At 31.3% G+C, this 22989-nt stretch overlaps 1 non-coding gene across 1 annotated transcript; it reads right to left on the bottom strand.

The window, feature by feature from the left end:
* Positions 1 to 1192: 1192 nt before the first annotated feature.
* On the bottom strand, positions 1193 to 1264 carry TRNAQ-UUG (transfer RNA glutamine (anticodon UUG)). The gene has a single exon. It is a non-coding gene; the product is annotated as a tRNA-Gln (tRNA).
* Positions 1265 to 22989: the final 21725 nt, after the last annotated feature.

Genomic DNA, 22989 nt, shown 5'->3' with positions numbered 1-22989 from the left:
AATATTCTATATATATCTTTTCTTTAGATCCATTTTTTTACCAGTTTATTAGACCTAAGATTCAAACATCGTCTTATATAACAGAATTTTATATGTGTACCTCTTTAAAAAGATAATATTCTATATATATCTTCTATTTAAATCAATTTTTTACCAATTTAATAGACCTAAGCATCTCAAAATCATCTTACATAACATAAATCTTAAATTTGTCCCAGGTGGAACCAGTCATAGGTCTAATGATTTTCGGATGACATTTCCGTTTGACATTTATATAATGACACAGTAACCTTTATTTCTTCCTTTTTTTTCTCTCATCAACGACCGTAACACGATAACCTTTCGATTGGTTATTTTTCTGTTTATTATAACATTGTTGAGATAACATAGTGATAATGATTATAGCTCGTTCGTTATAGATTATCTGGTGATTATAGACTCATGAATGTGGTACAAAGAACTGTGATGCTCACACCATTGTTCCATGGTACTATTTTTTTATGTTAAGATATATATATATATATATATATATATGTATATGTATATATATAAGTTACATTTTAATTTATCTACTGACAAGTATAAGAATAAAAGATGAAATGTTAAAACTATATAAATCTCAATTTTTAAAACTTCAGTTTATCTATCTATCTATCTATCTATCTATATATACATATTATATATATATATATATATATATACGTACACTGAGACACACTATTCTGTCTCCTTATTTCCTTTCCTCACTGGGCTATTGTCCGTGAATAATAATAATAATAATAATAATAATAATAATAATAATTTGTACTTAATATCCAATAATATAACTATAAAATCATAAAACACAGCAACCCAACAACCCTTAGTTTTAATAGAATATTTAAATGTATTAATATATTCATAACTCTATTAACCTAATAAATACATTTCTCACCAACATTTCAGGTTAAATACAACACATTTCACGAAACGACAATGCTCATAACTAAATTTAAATGTATTAATATACTCTATAACTACTAAATACAATTCTCACCAACATTTCAAGTTAAATACAACATATTTCACGAAACGACGATGCTCATAACTAAATTTAAATGTATTAATATAATCTATAACTTACTAAATACATTTCTCACCAACATTTCGGGTTAAATACAACAAATTTCATGAAACGACGATAACTAAACAGAGGTCCCACCGAGACTCGAACTCGGATCGCTGGATTCAAAGTCCAAAGTGCTAACCATTACACCATGGGACCGTTGACTTACAATATGGCAACATTTTCAAACTGTTTGTTATATCGTTTCAATTGTTGTCTTTTTACGTTATATAAATGTTTTATTTGCTTGTTAATTGTTGTTATTGATTCAAATATAACTATAGTGTGTTTAATAATGATATATGTTGTTTACGATATGGGCTCTGAACGCTTTTATTACATAAATACCGTGATACCTAAGATGGCAACATTTTCAAAATCTTTGTTTATACCGTCACGAATGTTGTCTTTTTACGTTATATAAATGTTTTATTTGCTTGTTAATTGTTTTTATTGATTCAAATATAACTATTCTGTTTAATGATGATATATGTTGTTTACGATAATGGCTCTGAACGCTTTTATTACATAAATACCGCTGATACCTAAGATGGCAACATTTTCAAACTGTTTCTTTATACCGTCACAAATGTTGTCTTTTTACGTTAAATAAATGTTTTATTTGCTTGTCAATTGTTGTTATTGATTCAAATATAACTATTGTGTGTTTAATAATGATATATACATTTACGATACTGTTTTTGAAGGCTTTTATCGAAGAAATACCGTTGATACACAAGATGGCAACATTTTCAAACTGTTTGTTTATATCGTTTCGAATGTTGTCTTTTTACGTTATATAAATGTTTTATTTGCTTTTTAATTGTTTTTATTCATTTAATTATAACAACTGTGTATCTAATAATAATATATACATTTACGATACTGTTTTTGAAGGCTTTTATCGAAGAAATACCGTTGATACACAAGATGGCAACATTTTCAAACTGTTTCTTTATACCGTCACAAATGTTGTCTTTTTACGTTATATAAATGTTTTATTTGCTTGTTAATTGTTGTTATTGATTCAAATATAACTATTGTGTGTTTAATAATGATATATACATTTACGATACTGTTTTTGAAGGCTTTTATCGAAGAAATACCGTTGATACACAAGATGGCAACATTTTCAAACTGTTTGTTTATATCGTTTCGAATGTTGTCTTTTTACATTAAATAAATGTTTTATTTGCTTTTTAATTGTTTTTATTCATTTAATTATAACAACTGTGTATCTAATAATAATATATACATTTACGATACTGTTTTTGAACGCTTTTATCGAAGAAATACCGTTGATACACAAGATGGCAACATTTTCAAAATCTTTGTTTATACCGTCACGAATGTTGTTTTTTTACGTTATATAAATGTTTTATTTGCTTGTTAATTGTTGTTATTGATTCAAATATAACTATTGTGTGTTTAATAATGATATATTCATTTACGATACTGTTTTTGAACGCTTTTATCGAAGAAATACCGGTGATACACAACATGGCAACATTTTCAAACTGTTTGTTTATACCGTCACGAATGTTGTCTTTTTACGTTATATAAATGTTTTATTTGCTTGTTAATTGTTGTTATTCATTTAATTATAACAACTGTGTATCTAATGATAATATATACATTTACGATACTGTTGTTGAAGGCTTTTATCGAAGAAATACCGTTGGTACACAAGATGGCGACATTTTCAAACTTTGTTTATATCGTTTCGAATGTTGTCTTTTTACGTTATATAAATGTTTTATTTGCTTGTCAATTGTTGTTATTGATTCAAATATAACTATTGTGTGTTTAATAATGATATATACATTTACGATACTGTTTTTGAACGCTTTTATTACATAAATACCGCTGATACCTAAGATGGCAACATTTTCAAACTGTTTATATCGTTTCAAATGTTGTGTTTTTACGTTATATAAATGTTTTATTTGCTTTGTAATTGTTGTTATTGATTTAATTATAACTATTGTGTGTTTAATAATGCTTTATACGATTACGATAATGTTTTTGAACGCTTTTATCGAAGAAATACCGTTGATACACACGTTGGCAACATTTTCAAACTTTGTTTACGTCGTCTCGAATGTTGTCTTTCTAAGTGATATAAATGTTTTATTTGTTTGTTAATCGTTGTTCTTAACTCAAATATATATCGTATGAAGTTAAAGCAGATATATATGTTTACAATAATGTTTTTGAACGTTTTTATAACAGAAATACCTATTGCTATTTATAAGTTTTATTTGCTTAGGAACTGGTATTATTAATTCAAATATAAGTCTTGTTAGTTTAATAAGTATTGTGTGTTTACGATAATGTTTTTTGAACGTTTTTATAACATAAATTTATATTATGAAAGATACGCCTTATTATATATATATATATATATATATATAAATATATATATATATATATATATATCTATATATATATATCTATATATATCTATATATATATATATATATAGATATATATATAGATATATATATATATATATATATAGATATATATATATATATATATATGTAACGTCTGTTTCACGGCATTACATAGGCCTACATAAACATATCTTTTTAACCAAGATAAATGTAAACATTTTAGAGTAAATGTTTTTAAAGTCAAATAAGTATTCTATCAAACACGCCTACAGTGAACAAACTAAAGTAGGGAATAATCTAACAACATATAAGAAAAAGAAATGGACATGAGCAAGACATAAGTGAAAATGACTGATAATAAATTAGATGGACATTAATAATAACAGAATGGATCCCCAGATATTGCAAAAGAAGCAGGGGAAAGAAGAGAAGACGATGGATTGACGTACTATGAAAATTTGCTGGTGTAGAAAGACCATACACAGATTCGAGTGGAAGGACATGTCTGAGGCCTTTGCACTACCGTGGGCTGTTAACAGGTGATTATATATATATATATATATATATATTCATATATATATATATATATATATATCATCCATAATCAGTCTAACATACACCTTGGAGAGAGAGAGAGAGAGAGAGAGAGAGAGAGAGCTGTAATCTCTCTCTCTCTCTCTCTCTCTCTACTCTCTCTCTCTCTCTCTCTCTCTCTCTCTTTACGGGCTTATTTCAACTTATTTGGATTTATAGAACAGCGAGAGACAGAAGAAAACTTATTCAAGCTACGAGAGAGAGAGAGAGAGAGAGAGAGAGAGAGAACTGCAACATTCAGGACTGACATACAGACAAGCAAAATATATAGAATAAAAAAAATAACAAATAAAAATTACTATAAATCCTGGCCATAATTCTTCAAGATTTTAGACAGAAGTTAGTTCGATACAGACTATATACAGTATATTTTTTGTATCTGTATCTATGGGGATACTGTAATGGTATTAGGAACTTACTGTATGTATACGTAGGCCTACATAATGTATTTTTTATGTATTTATTTCAAAATTCAGTTTGTAGGCCTATATGAAATTTTGTTGGAAAGGTAAACAGACTAAAAATGTTTTTATAGATTCGAAAACAATTTCGTCAATGTTGAATTTAAGGTGGGTGGAGGTCTCCAATAAAAATCAACATAAGTCACTGACCTATTCATAATTTTTCCTGCTTTTCCAAATAGGGTTGTAGCTTAGCTAATAATAATAATAATAATAATAATAATAATAATAATAATAATAATAATAATAATATGCAGTATTCATTGGGGGCAATAAGAGAGAGAGAGAGAGAGAGAGAGAGAGAGAGAGAGAAGTATTCATTGGGGGCAATAAGAGAGAGAGAAAGTATTCATTGGGGGCAATAAGAGAGAGAGAGAGAGAGAGAGAGAGAGAGAGTATTCATTGGGGGCAATAAGAGAGAGAGAAAGTATTCATTGGGGGCAATAAGAGAGAGAGAGAGAAGTATTCATTGGGGGCAATAAGAGAGAGAGAGAGAGAGAGAGAGAGAGAGAGAGAGTATTCATTGGGGGCAATAAGAGAGAGAGAAAGTATTCATTGGGGGCAATAAGAGAGAGAGAAAGTATTCATTGGGGGCAATAAGAGAGAGAGAGAGAGAGAGAGAGAGAGAGTATTCATTGGGGGCAATAAGAGAGAGAGAAAGTATTCATTGGGGGCAATAAGAGAGAGAGAGAGAGAGAGAGAGAGAGAGAGAGAAGTATTCATTGGGGGCAATAAGAGAGAGAGAGAAAGTATTCATTGGGGGCAATAAGAGAGAGAGAGAGAAGTATTCATTGGGGGCAATAAGAGAGAGAGAGAGAGAGAGAGAGAGAGAGAGAGTATTCATTGGGGGCAATAAGAGAGAGAGAAAGTATTCATTGGGGGCAATAAGAGAGAGAGAGAGAGAGAGAGAGAGAGAGAGAGTATTCATTGGGGGCAATAAGAGAGAGAGAAAGTATTCATTGGGGGCAATAAGAGAGAGAGAGAGAGAGAGAGAGAGAGAGAGAGAGTCAATTCTTACCACAACTGCCCACAATAGAAGCCAGTTTAAAGCGGATTTTAAAAGCCCCAAGAAAACCATGGACGCCCAAATGCCATGATGCAACTGGGGTTACAATAGTTTCTCGGTTGATTAAACTATGTCAGCGTTGGTTTTCCCTTTGGGGTGAGGTACGCCCACGCCCACAGAGGCAAATAGGAAAACTATTATATTTTACGATAGTGAATTTACATATTTATAGGTCATACAATAGGTTAGATATTAATGCAGTATTATTCTCGAATATTGTTGGTGATGAGGAACTATAGTAAGAAACTATTGTTATAAATTCAAATTTATAACTCAAATTGAGAAAATATACTTTGGGATATTAAGTTAAAATACAAACAAATTAAATGTATAATAAATTATACCAGAAACGAAGAGAGCAAATAAATCATATAAAAAATTTAGATCTTAAACTTTCCCTCTCAATGTCCTACTTAAGTGCAATGGCCGGTATATGATTATCTGCATTTTGCATTTATTAACTTCGCGTGCAAGTTGAATTAACGTAAGCTGGAATTGCAATATTTAAGCCAATTTAGTCCATTTTGAATTTTCACGCTAATATAATCATTTTGAATTGAGGACATCGACTTACAGGAAATGTTATGCAAAGTGTGAGACTATAACAAGCTAGAGTCTAGACCTATAGCCTCATCCCTTATGTTCTTTTGGTTTTTAAACTTTAACTAAGTGAAAATAATATATATTTGAATTATAATTAAGCTGAAATGACTTTTTAAATTTAATATTCTAAAGTAGAAATGCTTAATATAATAATTTTGAACTGAGGACATCGACTTACAGGAAATGTTATGCAAAGTGTGAGACTATAACACATTAGACCTATAGTCCCATTTCTTATGTTCTTTTGGTTTTTAAACTTTAACTAAGTGAAAATAATATATATTTGAATTATAATTAAGTTGAAATGACTCTTTAAATTTAATATTCTAAAGTAGAAATGCTGTAAATGGCTTCAGAGAGTTTATTTTCTAGGAATTAATGTCGTTACGTAAATGGAGTTTAAATATTTGAACAGTCAAATCCCCTGACCTTTCTATCTAAACTTCTTTCTCAGAAGAGAGAGAGAGAGAGAGAGAGAGAGAGAGAGAGAGAGAGAGAGTTAACAATAAAGATGGAATATGTAACAAAATGATAAAGAAGAACCAGATAAAGAAGAAATAGTTCGTTTTATGAGGTAATCTCATATTAATCTCATTGAGTATAGGAGTTCAACGGTTAGGAGATTACTTTAAAAACTATTCTTCGAGGCCTTATATATATCATTGATATTATATATATATATATATATATATACATATGAAACTGAAGTTATTTTCTTATATATTTTGTCAGCTCTTTAATCTAAATATACAATTCTCTCTCTCTCTCTCTCTCTCTCTCTCTCTCTCTCTCTCTGACTTGTCCAATAATGAAATAATAAATGAATGTAAAATATTAAAAATCTGGAGGACAAGAAAAAAATATATAATAAGTAAACTGCAAATTTGAAAAAAAGGAAAATGGTTGGTATGATATCCTCTGCCTATTTTAAGCATGTTATTATTATTATTATTATTATTATTATTATTAACTATGCTACAACCCTAGCTGGAAAAGCAAGATGCTATAAGCCCAAAGGCTCCAACATATAAAATAACCCAGTAAGGAAAGGAAATAAGGAAACCTATAAAATAGAGTGCCTGAGTGTACCTTCAAGCAAGAGAACTCTAATCCAAGACAGTGGAAAACCATGGTACAGAGACTATGGCACTACCCAAGACTGGAGAACAATGGTTTGATTTTGGAGTGTCCTTCTCCTAGAGGAACTGATTACCATAGCTAAAGAGTCTCTTCTACCCTTACCAAGAGGAAAGTAGCCACTGGACAATTACAGTGCAGTAGTTAACCCCCTTGGGTGAAAGAAGAATTGTTTGGTAATCTCAGTGTTGTCAGGTGTATGAGGACAGAAGAAAATCTGTAAAGAATAGGCCAGATAATTCGGTGTCTGTGTAGGCAAAGGGAAAGTGAACCGCAACCAGGGAGAGGGATCCAATGTAGTACTGTCTAGCCAGTCAAAGATCCAATAACTCTCTAGCGGTAGTATCTTAACGGGTGGTTGGTGCCCTGGCCAACCTACTACCTAAAAAATGATAATAAAAACCTTCCTCTATTCGTGACAAAAGAATCGCTTTAAGCGTATTCACTTTATTAAAAGCTTTTCTTAATGAGAACCGGTTTGGTCCGGTTCAGGCGTTGCAAAATGTTTGTTTTAATTGCATAGGATGATATTAAGAAATGGATGCTCTCTCTCTCTCTCTCTCTCTCTCTCTCTCTCTCTCTCTCATAATAGACTAATTTCTTGTGACTTTTGTCTATCTGTAATAGTAGAAATATACATTGAGGGAAAATTCAGGCAGAATTTTATATCACTGATAGTATGTATGTTTATACACTTGAACGCATACACACATACATGTAATGTATGTATTCGTAAGTATACAATTGCAATACAGTATGTATATGTATATATATATATATATATATGCTTGTGTGTGTTTATGTATGTATATATATATATATATATATATTCTATGACACACCCTATTAGTAATATAAATACATATACATATAATATATACACATACATAATCGGTGTGTGCATATACATACATGGATACATACATACACATTTATACACACAAAGAAACGTAATAATCATCTCTTAACGACTGAACTTCTTACTATTAATAAAAAAATCCCATTAGAAAATATATAAACTTAACATTGGAAAATAAAGAAAAAAATTACTTGTCTCAAGAAAGGTCAAAACAAAAACAGAATCAAAACAATACTAATTAAAAGAGTATTTATGTTATTTATGTTATCAATTCTTATTTTGATAGGAAAAAAATGATTTTTTCCTATCAAAATAAGAATTGATAACATAAATACTCCATCTGTTATCTCTTACATAGTCTTTTTGACCTACTCGAAGGATTAAAAATTATTTTCGGTTGGATCTTAAAGGAAAATTCAGTAAATGTAATTGTTATGGTTTATCTCTAGCTCATTATTAAGAGGCCATGTTTCAGTGAAATCTATCAAACATGAGCGGGGCTTGAACTCACGACCTACTCGCCAAAGAGGTCATGTTTCAGTGAAATCTATCAAACATGAGCGGGGCTTGAACTCACGACCTACTCGCCAAAGAGGTCATGTTTCAGTGAAATTTATCAGACCTGAGCGGGGCTTGAACTCACGACCGACTCACCTAAGAGGTCATGTTTCAGTGAAATTTATCAGACCTGAGCGGGGCTTGAACTCACGACCGACTCACCTAAGAGGTCATGTTACAGTGAAATTTATCAGACGTGAGCGGGGCTTGAACTCACGACCGACTCACCAAAGAGGTCATGTTTCAGTGAAATTTATCAGACCTGAGCGGGGCTTGAACTCACGACCGACTCACCTAAGAGGTCATGTTTCAGTGAAATTTATCAGACCTGAGCGGGGCTTGAACTCACGACCAACTCACCTAAGAGGTCATGTTTCAGTGAAATTTATCAGACGTGAGCAGGGCTTGAACTTACGACCAACTCACCTAAGAGGTCATGTTTCAGTGAAATTTATCAGACCTGAGCGGGGCTTGAACTCACGACCGACTCACCAAAGAGGTCATGTTTCAGTGAAATCTATCAATCGTGAGCGGGGCTTGAACCTACGACCTACTCGCCAAAGAGGTCATGTTTCAGTGAAATTTATCAGACCTGAGCGGGGCTTGAACTCACGACCTACTCGCCAAAGAGGTCATGTTTCAGTGAAATTTGTCAGACCTGAGCGGGGCTTGAACTCACGACCGACTCACCTAAGAGGCCATGTTTCAGTGAAATTTATCAGACCTGAGCGGGGCTTGAACTCACGACCAACTCACCTAAGAGGTCATGTTTCAGTGAAATTTATCAGACGTGAGCAGGCTTCGAACTTACAACCTACACATTTGCTGGAAGTTTCAAATGTTGTAATTACTTTTATTTGTGAAAAACATGAATATGAATTAACATACATTTCATCTAAATGATAGATTACTCTCTCTCTCTACCTCTCTCTCTCTCTCTCTCTCTCTCTCTCTCTCTCTCTCTACAACAACTACAACAACAATAACAATACATGTGTTTTTCCTTTGTCTTAGATTATGGCGTTACACAGAGTATGGTCATTATCATAAATAATAATTCAAATGGTTTAAATTTTATAAATATATCTATAAAATTCGTCACTTCATTTAAAGATAAAATATCTCATAATACAAAAAATTCAAATACTCAATTCTGTACTGAGATTATTTCAAAATATTAATTACTAAAAAAAACAACTACTTAATCCAAATAATCTATAGACGAAGGCGTAATTAATTCCCTATATAAAGTTACTCACAGCCTTAAGTAAAAAAAACTTTTTAATTCTTATCGCTATCTCCTTGTGTTCACCGTAAGAGTAGAAGCAGGCACTCGAGATAAGGAGAAACAGAAGTCTCTGGCGCTATCCTTTGATGAGCTAGAGAAGCGACTCCCTGCTGTTAACAACCAAGCATGCGCAGAACCTACGTTTTCTGTTTCGCATCCAGGTTAGAGAGTCCTTGGATAAGTGGTAGGCTAGGCTATAGCTGGGTTGATTGGTGGGTGGGAAAGTATATATTTAAGTACAGAGTTTAATAATGGCAGAATAGTGTTTGTTATTATTATTATTATTATTATCATTAGCTAAGCCACAACCCTAGTTGGAAAAGCAGGATGCTATAAGCCCAAATTCTCCAAAAGGGAAAAATAACCCAGTGAGGAAAGGAAATAACGAAATAATGAATAAACTACATGAGAAGTAATGAACAATGATTATAAAATATTCAAGATTAATTTCAATGTTATAATAGATCTGTCATATATAAACTATAAAGAAAGACTTATGATTGAACTTCTGAAGTTTCATATGTATATATATATATATATACATATACATATATATAATATATATATATATATATATATCGTATATATGTATAAACATATACATATAATATATATATATATATATATATCGTATATATGTATAAACATATACATACATATATATATACATATATATATATACATATATAATATATATATATATATATATATACATACATATATATATATATATATATACATATATATATATATATATATATCGTATATATGTATAAACATATACATACATATATATATACATATATATATTAAAATTATTCACTACATCAATTGATAAAAATATCTCCCTGTGAAAAATATAATTTTCCATCTATCTATAAATGTAATCAAATCATTATTTCACTATTTTATCCACGAAAATTCTACAAAAAACAAAAGTAACAATTTATCACCTTATATTACTTATCCACAGACTCGTATTCCCCTTACTTATTGAACATAAGGGCTTGGGTATAAGTGTATAAGGGTATAAGGGTATAAGCAAGTGGGCATAGCATATAGCCATGAATACCCAGTGCCAAATTTTCTCAGATGACTTATACGGAATACAGGATTATGAACTTTCTCAGAAGGTGGGCGAATACAGAACAGAATATTGACGACTTATAGTATAAACATGATGTTTTGTAATAGGGGATGACTTGCTCTGAGAGTCTCTCTCTCTCTCTCTCTCTCTCTCTCTCTCTCTCTCTCTCCTCTCAAAAGCAGCCCAAGTAAGGTTTAGAAAACTGCAATATTGATCACATGGAATAAAAGTCTACGAGTTCCATTATTGGAATTTGTAATCACGAGAAAAATTACAAAAAGCATAAAAGATATAGTGTAAAAAGTTGAAAAATTAAGTATGAAAAGTAGAAAAAAAGCAAAAAAAAAAAAATAGGGAAAAAAGTGGAAAAGGTAAAAAAAAAAGTGTAAAAGTAAATAAAAAGATCAAGTGTAATAGAGTAAAAAGTACGAAAAAGGGCGAAAATTGTGATATACCCAAAAAGTTGAAAATTGGAAAAGTAAAAAAAAAAAAACACACACACACGAAAGATCAACACTGATTTGACGGAGGTCAGAAGCTATGATTAGCTCAGCAGACACCGTGACGAAAGCAAGTCAATGTACTGATTACTATAGCTCTCCTAATAGCCAGACATACAGACAGACATACATTATACTCCAGACATATGGTAAACAAGGATTACACCACTAAGCAGTCATGATTTCTTTTCGCCAATAGTTCTGCAAGCTAATCACCTTCTTGGGTCCCCCATAAAAATATTTATTCTGCGTCAGTCTTTGCCCTACAAATAGGGCATTATCTTCCATATTTACTAGGGTACAGGTGGGTACATACATACGTAAGTTGATTGTTATACTGGTGAGAGAATTAAGGTGTCTAGTAGTATATATGAGCCAAATTGGTTGAAGAAATTTTGAAAGATACCGGTGAGAAACATAAGGTGTTTGGGGACCCCATGAAAATCTTTATTCTGCGTCAGTCTTTGCCTACAAATAGGGGAATTTCTTCCATATTTACTAGGGTACAGGTGGGTACATACATACGTAAGTTGACTGTTATCCTGGTGAGAGAATTAAGGTGTCTAGTAGTATATATGAGCTAAACTGGTTGAAGAAATTTTGAAAGATACCGGTGAGAAACATAAGGTGTTTGGGTCCCCCTTGAAAATCTTTATTCTGCGTCAGTCTTTGCCCTACAAATAGGGTATTATCTTCCATATTTACTAGGGTACAGGTGGGTACATACATACGTAAGTTGATTGTTATCCTGGTGAGAGAATTAAGGTGTCTAGTAGTATATATGAGCTAAACTGGTTGAAGAAATTTTGAAAGATACCGGTGAGAAACATAGGGTGTTTGGGGACCCCATGAAAATCTTTATTCTGCGTCAGTCTTTGCCCTACAAATAGGGTATTATCTTCCATATTTACTAGGGTACAGGTGGGTACATACATACATAAGTTGACTGTTATCCTGGTGAGAGAATTAAGGTGTCTAGTAGTATATATGAGCTAAACTGGTTGAAGAAATTTTGAAAGATACCGGTGAGAAACATAGGGTGTTTGGGTCCCCCTTGAAAATCTTTATTCTGCGTCAGTCTTTGCCTACAAATAGGGGAATTTCTTCCATATTTACTAGGGTACAGGTGGGTACATACATACGTAAGTTGACTGTTATACTGGTGAGAGAATTAAGGTGTCTAGTAGTATATATGAGCTAAACTGGTTGAAGAAATTTTGAAAGATACCGGTGAGAAACATAGGGTGTTTGGGTCCCCCTTGAAAATCTTTATTCTGCGTCAGTCTTTGCCTACAAATAGGGTATTATCTTCCATATTTACTAGGGTACAGGTGGGTACATACATACGTAAGTTAATTGTTAGACTGTTGAGGAAGGTAAGGTATCTAGAGGTATATATAGACAGTAATGATTAAAGAAATTTTGAAAGATACGGGTGAGAAAAGTGTGTCTGGGGTATACATAAACCAAATGTGGTTGAAGAAAATTTTATAATACAGATATTTTTAGCTTAAGATTGATATATTTTACGAAAAAAAAATTAAAACTAACAAAAAATTAAATATGAATGAAAAATAAGTTAAATGAAAGACGCAAGAGGTATGAACTAAAAAGGAATGTTATTTTTTTTTCAAATGATGAGGTCACTAAGTCAGTAGGTAGTGTTCTGGTATAAGCGTGGATGATGGAATAAAGGTAGTAGGTAGTAGGTATATTATAAAAAGGAGAGAGAGAGAGAGAGAGAGAGAGAGAGAGAGAGAGAGATCTTGTAGATAAAAGTGTGGATGATGGAATATAGGCAATATGTAGTAAGTAGATGAAATAAGATATTTAGATAAAGGACAGAGAGAGAGAGAGAGAGAGAGAGAGAGAGAGAGAGAGAGAGAGAGAAGGCGAATCTAAGCAACTACGCCACGAAATACATGCAAACAAAAGAAAGTAGACGAGCTTGGAAATGCTTAGTGGAATTAGGAATTTGTTAAGGATATACCATCCCTCTACCCTGCCTGCGACCCACCTCAGTCAACTTACTCCAATATGCACATTGAATATTTCATAAAAAGTATCATGAATATTTCTTCTCTTATATCCCTCGCTGGTGAAAAAAAGACATATTATAAAATTTACATATTTCTATCAATATTTAATTGAATACATTTACAAATTATACATGGAAATTTGTATAGGTAAATTAATTATATTCATTTCTTGCTTACAGCGGGTAACAGTATGTACTTTATCTCAGTACTTATTATTACGGTGATTTGCGGGGGAATGGTCTTCAGTATCGTGTGCGTATATTTTTGTATACCTATAATACGCAATACGTACTGCCATACGCCAAATATCTAAGAGCGTATATAACAGATCTTCTAAGTCCTGTATAGCATACACTAAAAAAATCGCAATTTTAATCTTATATTTATCGTGTGCGTATATTTTCGTATACATATTATACGCAATATGCACTGCCATACGCCAAATATCTAAGAGCGTATATAACAGATCTTCTAGGCCATGTATAGCATACACTGTTAAACCGTAATTTTAATCGGAAATTCTTCGTAAAAATATACTGTTCTCGCCCATATTTCAGTAAAATACAGGCGACCGTATATATATATAAAATAGATATAATCATCGTTGCAAAATATGCATTTTATTCATTAGTAAATTGATTATTCATAATTAAACTAGGATGCATCCTAGTTTAATTATGAATAATTTGTTATTTTTATTAATAGCGTTTTAAGAGTCGAGTAAAACCTTCCTATCTTTTATCTGAATCATCTTATCTGTACGCATCTTGACTTTCCAAATACCACAACCCTCCCCCCACCCCCCCCCACCCCCCCCCACCCCTCCTCTCGGAGAGGGCATACCCCCACCAGCCCCCTGGTATAAGACAGATCCACGAATGCATTCCTATCTTCATTAAAGAACTACTTAAAGGACCCACTTTCATATCCGTATCCTTCTAAAAATTTAGCGAATATATTCCTATCTTCATAAGAGAACTACTTGAAGGACCCACTCTCATATCCGTATCCTTCTAAAAATTTAGCGAATGCATTCCTATCTTCATAAAAGGACTACTTGAAGGACCCACTCTCATATCCGTATCCTTCTAAAAATTTAGAGAATACATTCGTATCTTCATAAAAGAACTACTTTAAGGACCCACTCTTATATCCGTATCCTTCTAAAAATTCAGCGAATGCATTCCTATCCTCAGAAAAGAACTACTTGAAGGACCCACTCTCATATCCGTATCATTCTAAATTTTAGCGAATATATTCCTATCTTCATAATAAGAACTACTTGAAGGACCCACTCTCATATCCGTATCCTTCTAAAAATTCAGCGAATATCCTTCTAAAAATTCAGCGAATATCCTTCTAAAAATTCAGCGAAAACATTCCTATCCTCAGAAAAGAACTATTTGCAGGACCCACTCTCATATCCGTATCCTTCTGAAAATTCAGATAATTCTAGCCTGATTATTAACCCACCTTCAGACGGAGTTTCAGCCTCAGTGAGACAGAGAGACCTACAAACGAACACATAGATGAATTCATAAAATGCTTACGGACTTCCCAGTTCATTATCAGTTTAAGAAGATATTGATTGGATAACGGAACTTAAACTTTAATCTTCGAGATTATAAGGTAATTGTATCTTTATATAACTTGCTAATGATTAGTGAGTTTTTTGATTTATCAAACATGTGAATATTTTAAAATTGAGATTGTTAGTTCGACTGTATAGCAGGATCGGCTGCTGGATTCAACTTTCTTGTATATATTTATCTATTTCTAGTCCTTACGGTATCTTCCTTAGTCCCAGCCCATCTGTATATATGTATGCATACCTGTATATAATACATGCATATATATATACATATATATATACATATAAATCTATATATATAGATATATATAAATATATATATATATATATATATATATGTATTATATATTATATATATATATATATATACATATAATATATATATATATATTTATATATACATACATACATACATATACATATATATATATATATATATATGTATGTATATATATATATATATATATATATATATATGCATACATACATACATATTATATATATCTATATATATATATATATATATATATATATATATGTGTGTGTTTATGATACACGATAATATATATACCATTGATATATATATAAGTATATATATATGATATACTACTTTAAAATACTACTTTAAAACATAAAAAAAAAAAGTTTTACAGATAAGATAGACGACATCAAATGGAAAAGAAAAAAAATAAAGAACAAGAAATAATACATCAGAAATTAAAAAAAAATCGCCCTCTCTCTCTCTCTCTCTCTCTCTCTCTCAAAAAAAAATCGCTCTCTCTCTCTCTCTCTCTCTCTCTCTCTCTCTCTCTCTCTCTCTCTCTCTCTCTCTCTCTCTCCCGAGATTGTACAAAAAACTCTCATTTGATTTCAAAAGGATAGAAGATATAGAATAATTTAAAGCACTCATCTGACTTCAGAATGATAGATATTATGAAATGCTTTCAAGTTCTTATTTGACTTCAGAAGGGCACTGAGTGTGATTCAATATGATAATGAAATGGCAGCTAATTCAATGACATCACTAATGAATTCATCAACATACGATATTTATTTCTGATGAAAATACTTATTAATGGAGCTACTATTAATAAAAAAATATTCATTGAAAAGATTTTTAACACTCACCACTCGTAAGCTGATTCGTGGTTCCAAATCCTTCAATACTTGATATTTTTACTTCAGTCTTTATAAAAGAGATTAAGTCTTTATTCCTTCTGCCAGTAGTCTTTAGTCTTGAAATTCAAAGACAATATTCCTGAAATCCTATTTTTTTTATATTTCTGTAGTCTTTGGGACTACAATTCCTGGTCTTTTTAACTCAGTAATATATAGTTTTTGTATTTGGAGAAAGTGTACTGTGAAGTCTTTATTTTCCGTGGTCTTTTTTCATTCAGCACTGTAGTTTAAACATTTTAAAAAGTGGTCTTTGTTCCTTATTTGCTTTCCTCACTGGGCTATTTTTCATTGTTGGAGCCCTTGGGCTTATAACATCCTGCTTTGCTAACAAGGGCTGCAGCTTAGCTCATAATAATAATAATAATAATAATAATAACAATAATAACCATAGGGGCACTCAGTAGAGCGCAGACCTCCGACACGGCCTATTTCTCGACCTTTTGCTCGACCTTAACCTTGACCTTTGACCTAGGACTTTCTAAATTGAATCACTTCCACGTCTCAAAATAATAATTAATCCCTGAAAGTTTCACTACTCCATGAGTAAAATTGTGGCTAGGAAGTTGTTCACAGACAAGCAGACAATCAGAGGCGAAAACATAACCTTTCTACTTCGTTGGCGGCGGTAATAATAATAATAATAATAATAATAATAATAATAATAATAATAATAATCACTGTAACATTAAAAAGTTGCATCAGTTCATACTCTACTACTGGACTGTTATCAACTTGGCATAAACTTGGGAAAAAGCATTTCACGAAGTCACGAGTTTTTTCATGGTTATTTTTCCTATATATATTTTTTTCTATAAGGCCACCCCCACCCCCGCATCACACAAAAATCTCCCAATACTGTTCATGTAAGTTCTGGGCAAACGAACAAGATACTTCACAGAATCAAACAGTCAGAGCCACTAAGCACTTTCTTTTATTTTGTAAATTACACTTTTTACGCATGGGTAATTTAATCTACCTCATTGCGTAAAACCACCTCTGTTAAATTTCTAAATCACAATCACAAGCAAACGCCACTAAACACTCTCTTTTAGTTTGTAAATTACGCTTTTTACGCATGGGTACTTTAATCTACCTCATTGCGTAAAACCACCTCTGTTAAATTTCAAAATCACAATCACAAGCAAACGCCACTAACCACTTTCTTTTATTTTGTAAATTACGCTTTTTACGCATGGGTAATTTAATCTACCTCATTGCGTAAAACCACCCCTGTTAAATTTCTAAATCACAATCACAAGCAACGCTAACACAACAGAGGTTCAGAGACAACTGCTTCAACCAGCTTGCCACTCACAACAACAAAACTACTGAAAACAGCTGTTGGGACAAGACCGCCCGAAACATTGTTTACATTCTGGAAGCGCTGGTGTTTTTCTGAAGACTTCGCTGAATTTTTAGTAATTTTAGATTGTTACTTCTATTTTTTTTAGTTTGTTCAAATATATAGGTTTTCTTCGTTGGTTTTCAAATGCCTGAATAGTGGTAAAAATGCGCTAGTAATTTTGTATCATGGATTAAATACATTGAATTAAATTTCGATCAGATGGTGTGGGTATTATTATTATTATTATTATTATTATTAGTTGCTAATGCTGTTGAATTATTATTATTATTATTATTATTATTATTATTATTATTATTATTAGCTAACCTACAACCCTAATTTGAAAAGCAATATTCCATAAGTCTAAGGCTTGGGTGGAGAGGGGCTTGGGCGCTGATAATATGGAATATGGTCAGTCTCTAGGGCACTGTCCTGCTCGATAGGGCAATGTCACTGTCCCTTGCCTCTGCCATTCATGAGTGGCCTTTAAACATTCTGCATGTGATTATGTATCTATATATCGTGAAATCACTACACAAATTCATTTTATATTAGAACTTACTCTTCTTCACCAACTTACTCTACAAATACCTCATTAAATTACAGCAAAAATTAATATAATATTGGAATTTCTTGTTCTTTAAAAACTTCAACACTTTTTTAAGTATAACTGCAGATATATTCACTGAGAATCCATCTCACTTGGAACATTGAAATTGGGAACACAAAATTGTCACGAATTGAGAGAAAAAAAAAAGTTCCAGAAATTTCCTTTGATTAATTGCAATGGGTATTCGTTATACCATTAACCCTCCTCCCCTCCCCCCATTCAACGTAATAGCACCCATTAACAAGCCCGCGCTCCCCCCCCCCCCTCTCTCTCTCTCTCTCTCTCTCTCTCTCTCTCTCTCTCTCTCTCTCTCTCTTTGCGTATGAAGTATACCATTGATAGAGAAAAATTTTCCAATTCGGCAAAAAAAAATACGATGAATATTTATTATTTTTTGTTTATATTTTTATCTATTGGGTAGTCTCGTTATTATCATTATTATTATTATTATTATTGTTGTTGTTGTTGTTGTTGTTTTTTATGTTGTTGTTATTATCATAATTGTTGTCGTTGTTGTTGTTGTTGTTGTTGTTGTAATAACACAATTGCCTTATACATAGTTTCTTCACTTTCTTGTTTAAGATATTATTATTATTATTATCATTATTATTATTATTATTATTATTATTATTATTATTATTATTATTATTATTATTGTTGTTGTTGTTGTTATCATAATTGTTGTTGTTGTTGTAAATACACAATTGTATTATACATAATTTCTTCACCATCTTATTTAACATATTATTATTATTATTATTATTATTATTATTATTATTATTATTATTATTATTATTATTATTATTATTATTATTATTATTATTATTATTACCAGACAGAATAAATATACTGATACACATATTAATAATTAATAATTTGATAGAAAATACAAAAACCTAAAATCACCTAAAACAGATCAGAGAAGAATTAGATATTAAATATTAAATAATGAGTTGGAAAAATCGAAAGATGATTTCAGGGTCTAAAGATTCAAGGTAAATTACCTTAGTTTAAGGTAATTTGTATGGTTTCAAGGTAATTTTAAGGCAATTCTAAGGTAATTTCGGTTTTACTAGCTGCCAATTTAAGGAAATTTGAAACGTTTTAAGGTAATGTAAAGTAAAAAGCACCAACATGTAAGGTAATGGCCACAAATTCAAATTTAAACCCTAGTGGCTATGACTGTAGGTAATGGCTATTGAAAGTAATGGCTATTTGAAGTAATGGCGATCAAAGTAATGGCGGTAGCTACAGTGTGTAACTACGCAAACAGATATGACTAAGACAATTTATTACCGACAGTAAATTTCTTGGAAAAATGAAAGTTTGTTTGTTAAATTGTTTTACGCATGCGTGTTTTACTCTCTCTCTCTCTCTCTCCCTCTCTCTCTCTCTCTCTCTCTCTCTCTCTCTCTCTCTCTCTCTCTCTCTCTCTCTCTCGTTTATTTAATTTCCTAGTTTATCTATTATCTATTCATCTTCATTTATCTTAGTTCATTTTTATTATCAATTGCTTTTCCTTTAAAAGCTGTTTCTTTGCTTTCCCTGCTTGATCCTTGTGCAGGACAAAGGCCTCAGACATGTCTTTCCACTTCTGTCTGTTTATGGTCTTTCTATCCAATCTAGAACGTATATATATATATATATATATATATATATATATATATATATATATATATATATATATATATATATATATATATATATATATATATATATATATATATATATATATATATATATATATACTGTATATATAATACATAATATATATATACATATATTATATAATATATTTATATACTGTATATATAGATATATATATATATATATATATATATATATATATATATATATATATATATATATATATATGTGTGTGTGTGTGTGTGTGTGTGTATGTGTGTGTGTGTGTGTATGTGTGTGTGTGTGTATGAGGTTTAGAAAGCCTCTCTCAGTATTATTATTATTATTATTATTATTAGCTATGCTACAACCCTAGTTGGAAAACCAGGATGCCATAAGCCCAAGGGCTCCAACAAAGAAAAATAACCCAGTGAGGAAAGGACACAAGGAAATAAATAAACTACAAAAGAAGTAAAGAACAATTAGAATAAAACATTTTAAGAATATTAACAATATTAAAATAAATTAAAATAAATTAAAATAAATTTATCTTATATAAACTGCCGGCTGAGAACAGTAGATTTCTAAGGAAAATTTCAGGATAATATCACGTTTTTTTTTTTTAAATGTGGTTTTGTTTTCTTATTTCTACTTGGAGGTTTTTATCGTTGGGATTTTTCTTGTTTTTATTATATTGTTTATCACCCCAAATTAAGGGAAGTACCACTGTTGATAGATAGATAGATAGATAGATTTAGATATTTTATCGTTGGGATTTTTCTTGTTTTTATTATATTGTTTATCACCCCAAATTAGGGGAAGTACCACTGTTGATAGATAGATAGATAGATAGATAGATTTAGATATATCGTCTTGTTTTGTTAACAGAATTATCAAAACAGATCCATTATTATCGATAGATCTATATATACGCTAGTACCCACAAAACATAAATTCTCCTACATCATTTCAAAATCCTAGCGCCATATATTAGGTATATCTCTTTATCCGTCATTATCTTTCAAAATGAAAAAACTTACCTGGATGTAAAATGTAAAAAATATTATTTAACAACAGTTCCAAATCTGGATGTTAAATGGAAAAAATATTATTCAACAACAGTTCCAAATCTGGATGTAAAATGGAAAAAATATTATTTAACAACAGTTCTAAATCTGGATGTAAAATGGAAAAAATATTATTCAACAACAGTTCCAAATCTGGATGTAAAATGGAAAAATTATTATTCAACAACAGTTCCAAATCCTAGCACCATATATTAGATATATCTCTTTATCCTTCATTATGTTTCCAAAACAAAAAAAAATTTACCCCAGTGTAAAATGGAAAAAATATTATTCAACATCAGTTCCAAATCCTAGCACCATATATTAGATATATCTCTTTATCCTTCATTATGTTTCAAAAAAAAAAAAAGAAAATTTACCCCAGTGTAAAATGGAAAAAGTATTATTCAAGAGACTTATAGAGCTATATATACACTAGCACTTAGAATAAATAAATTCTCCAACATCAGTTCAAAATCGTAGCACAATATCTAAAAACTTATCCAGTTATTCTTCATTATATTACAAAATGAAAAAACTTACCTGGATGTAAAATGGAAAAATTATTATTCAACATCTGATCAAAATCCTAGCACAATATGTTAAATATATCCCTTTATCCTTCATTATCTATCAAAATGAAAAACTATCTGAGTGTAAAAATAGAAAAAATATTATTCAACATCAGTTCCAAATCCTAGCACCATATCTTGAACATATCTCTTTAACCTTCATTATCTTTCAAAATGAAAAACTAGCTGGGTGTGAAAATGGAAAAATTATTATTCAACAACAGTTCCAAATCTGGATGTATAATGGAAAAAATATTATTCAACATCAGTTCCAAATCCTAGCACAATATGTTAAATATATCCCTTTATCCTTCACTATCTATCAAAATGAAAAACTAGCTGGGTGTAAAAATGGAAAAAATATTATTCAAAAGACTGATTTATCTATAAATACATTATTAACATCAGATCAAAATCCTAGCACCATACCTTAAACATATCTCTTTAACCTTCATTATCTTTCAAAATTAAAAACTAGCTGGGTGTAAAATGGAAAAATTAATATTCAAAAGAGTGGAAATTTCCAAGCCACTACTGCGAAACGTCATGCTATCCTTAGCAAAGCGATTACTCTAGATCCCACAAGGTAGAAATAGCTTGCATTCACGCAACGGGGTAATAAGGTGGTAAATCTAACTGGCCTGGTATTGATTGCCGACTAAACCGTCCTTGAGTTTATTCCATGGCGCGGGGCCTTTGTCATATTGTCGATTGATGCTCGAAATAGAGGAACGTAGATGGCATGTGACTTACTGCAGTGATCAAAAAGATAAGGATATTTTTTTGAGGAGTAATGTGTGTTTACTTTCGTCTATATTATGCAGGTGGAATTGATTAAGACAGAGTAACATCGTTCGTACAAGCAAGTAGTATCATCTGCATAAACAGAGCATCATCTGCTTAAGCGAGTAGTATCATCCGCATAAACAGAGCATCATCTGCTTAAGCGAGTAGTATCATCCGCATAAACAGAGCATCATCTGCTTAAGCGAGTAGTATCATCCGCATAAACAGAGCATCATCTGCTTAAGCGAGTAGTATCCTCTGCTTAAGCGAATAGTATCATCCTCAGAAACAAGTAGCATCATCCACATAAGCAAGTAGTATCATCTGCTTAAGCGATAGTATCATCTGTTTAAGCGAGTAGAATCATCCGCAGAAACTAGTAGCATCATCCACATAAGCAAGTAGTATCATCTGCTTAAGCGAGTAGAATCATCCGCAGAAACTAGTAGCATCATCCACATAAGCAAGTAGTATCATCTGTTTAAGCGAGTAGAATCATCCGCAGAAACTAGTAGTATCA

This window comes from Palaemon carinicauda, unplaced genomic scaffold (assembly GCF_036898095.1).
Source record: "Palaemon carinicauda isolate YSFRI2023 unplaced genomic scaffold, ASM3689809v2 scaffold2027, whole genome shotgun sequence".
Taxonomy (NCBI): Eukaryota; Metazoa; Arthropoda; class Malacostraca; order Decapoda; family Palaemonidae; genus Palaemon; species Palaemon carinicauda.
Note: the sequence above shows the minus strand (reverse complement) of the source record. Positions and strands in the feature narration are given on the sequence as shown.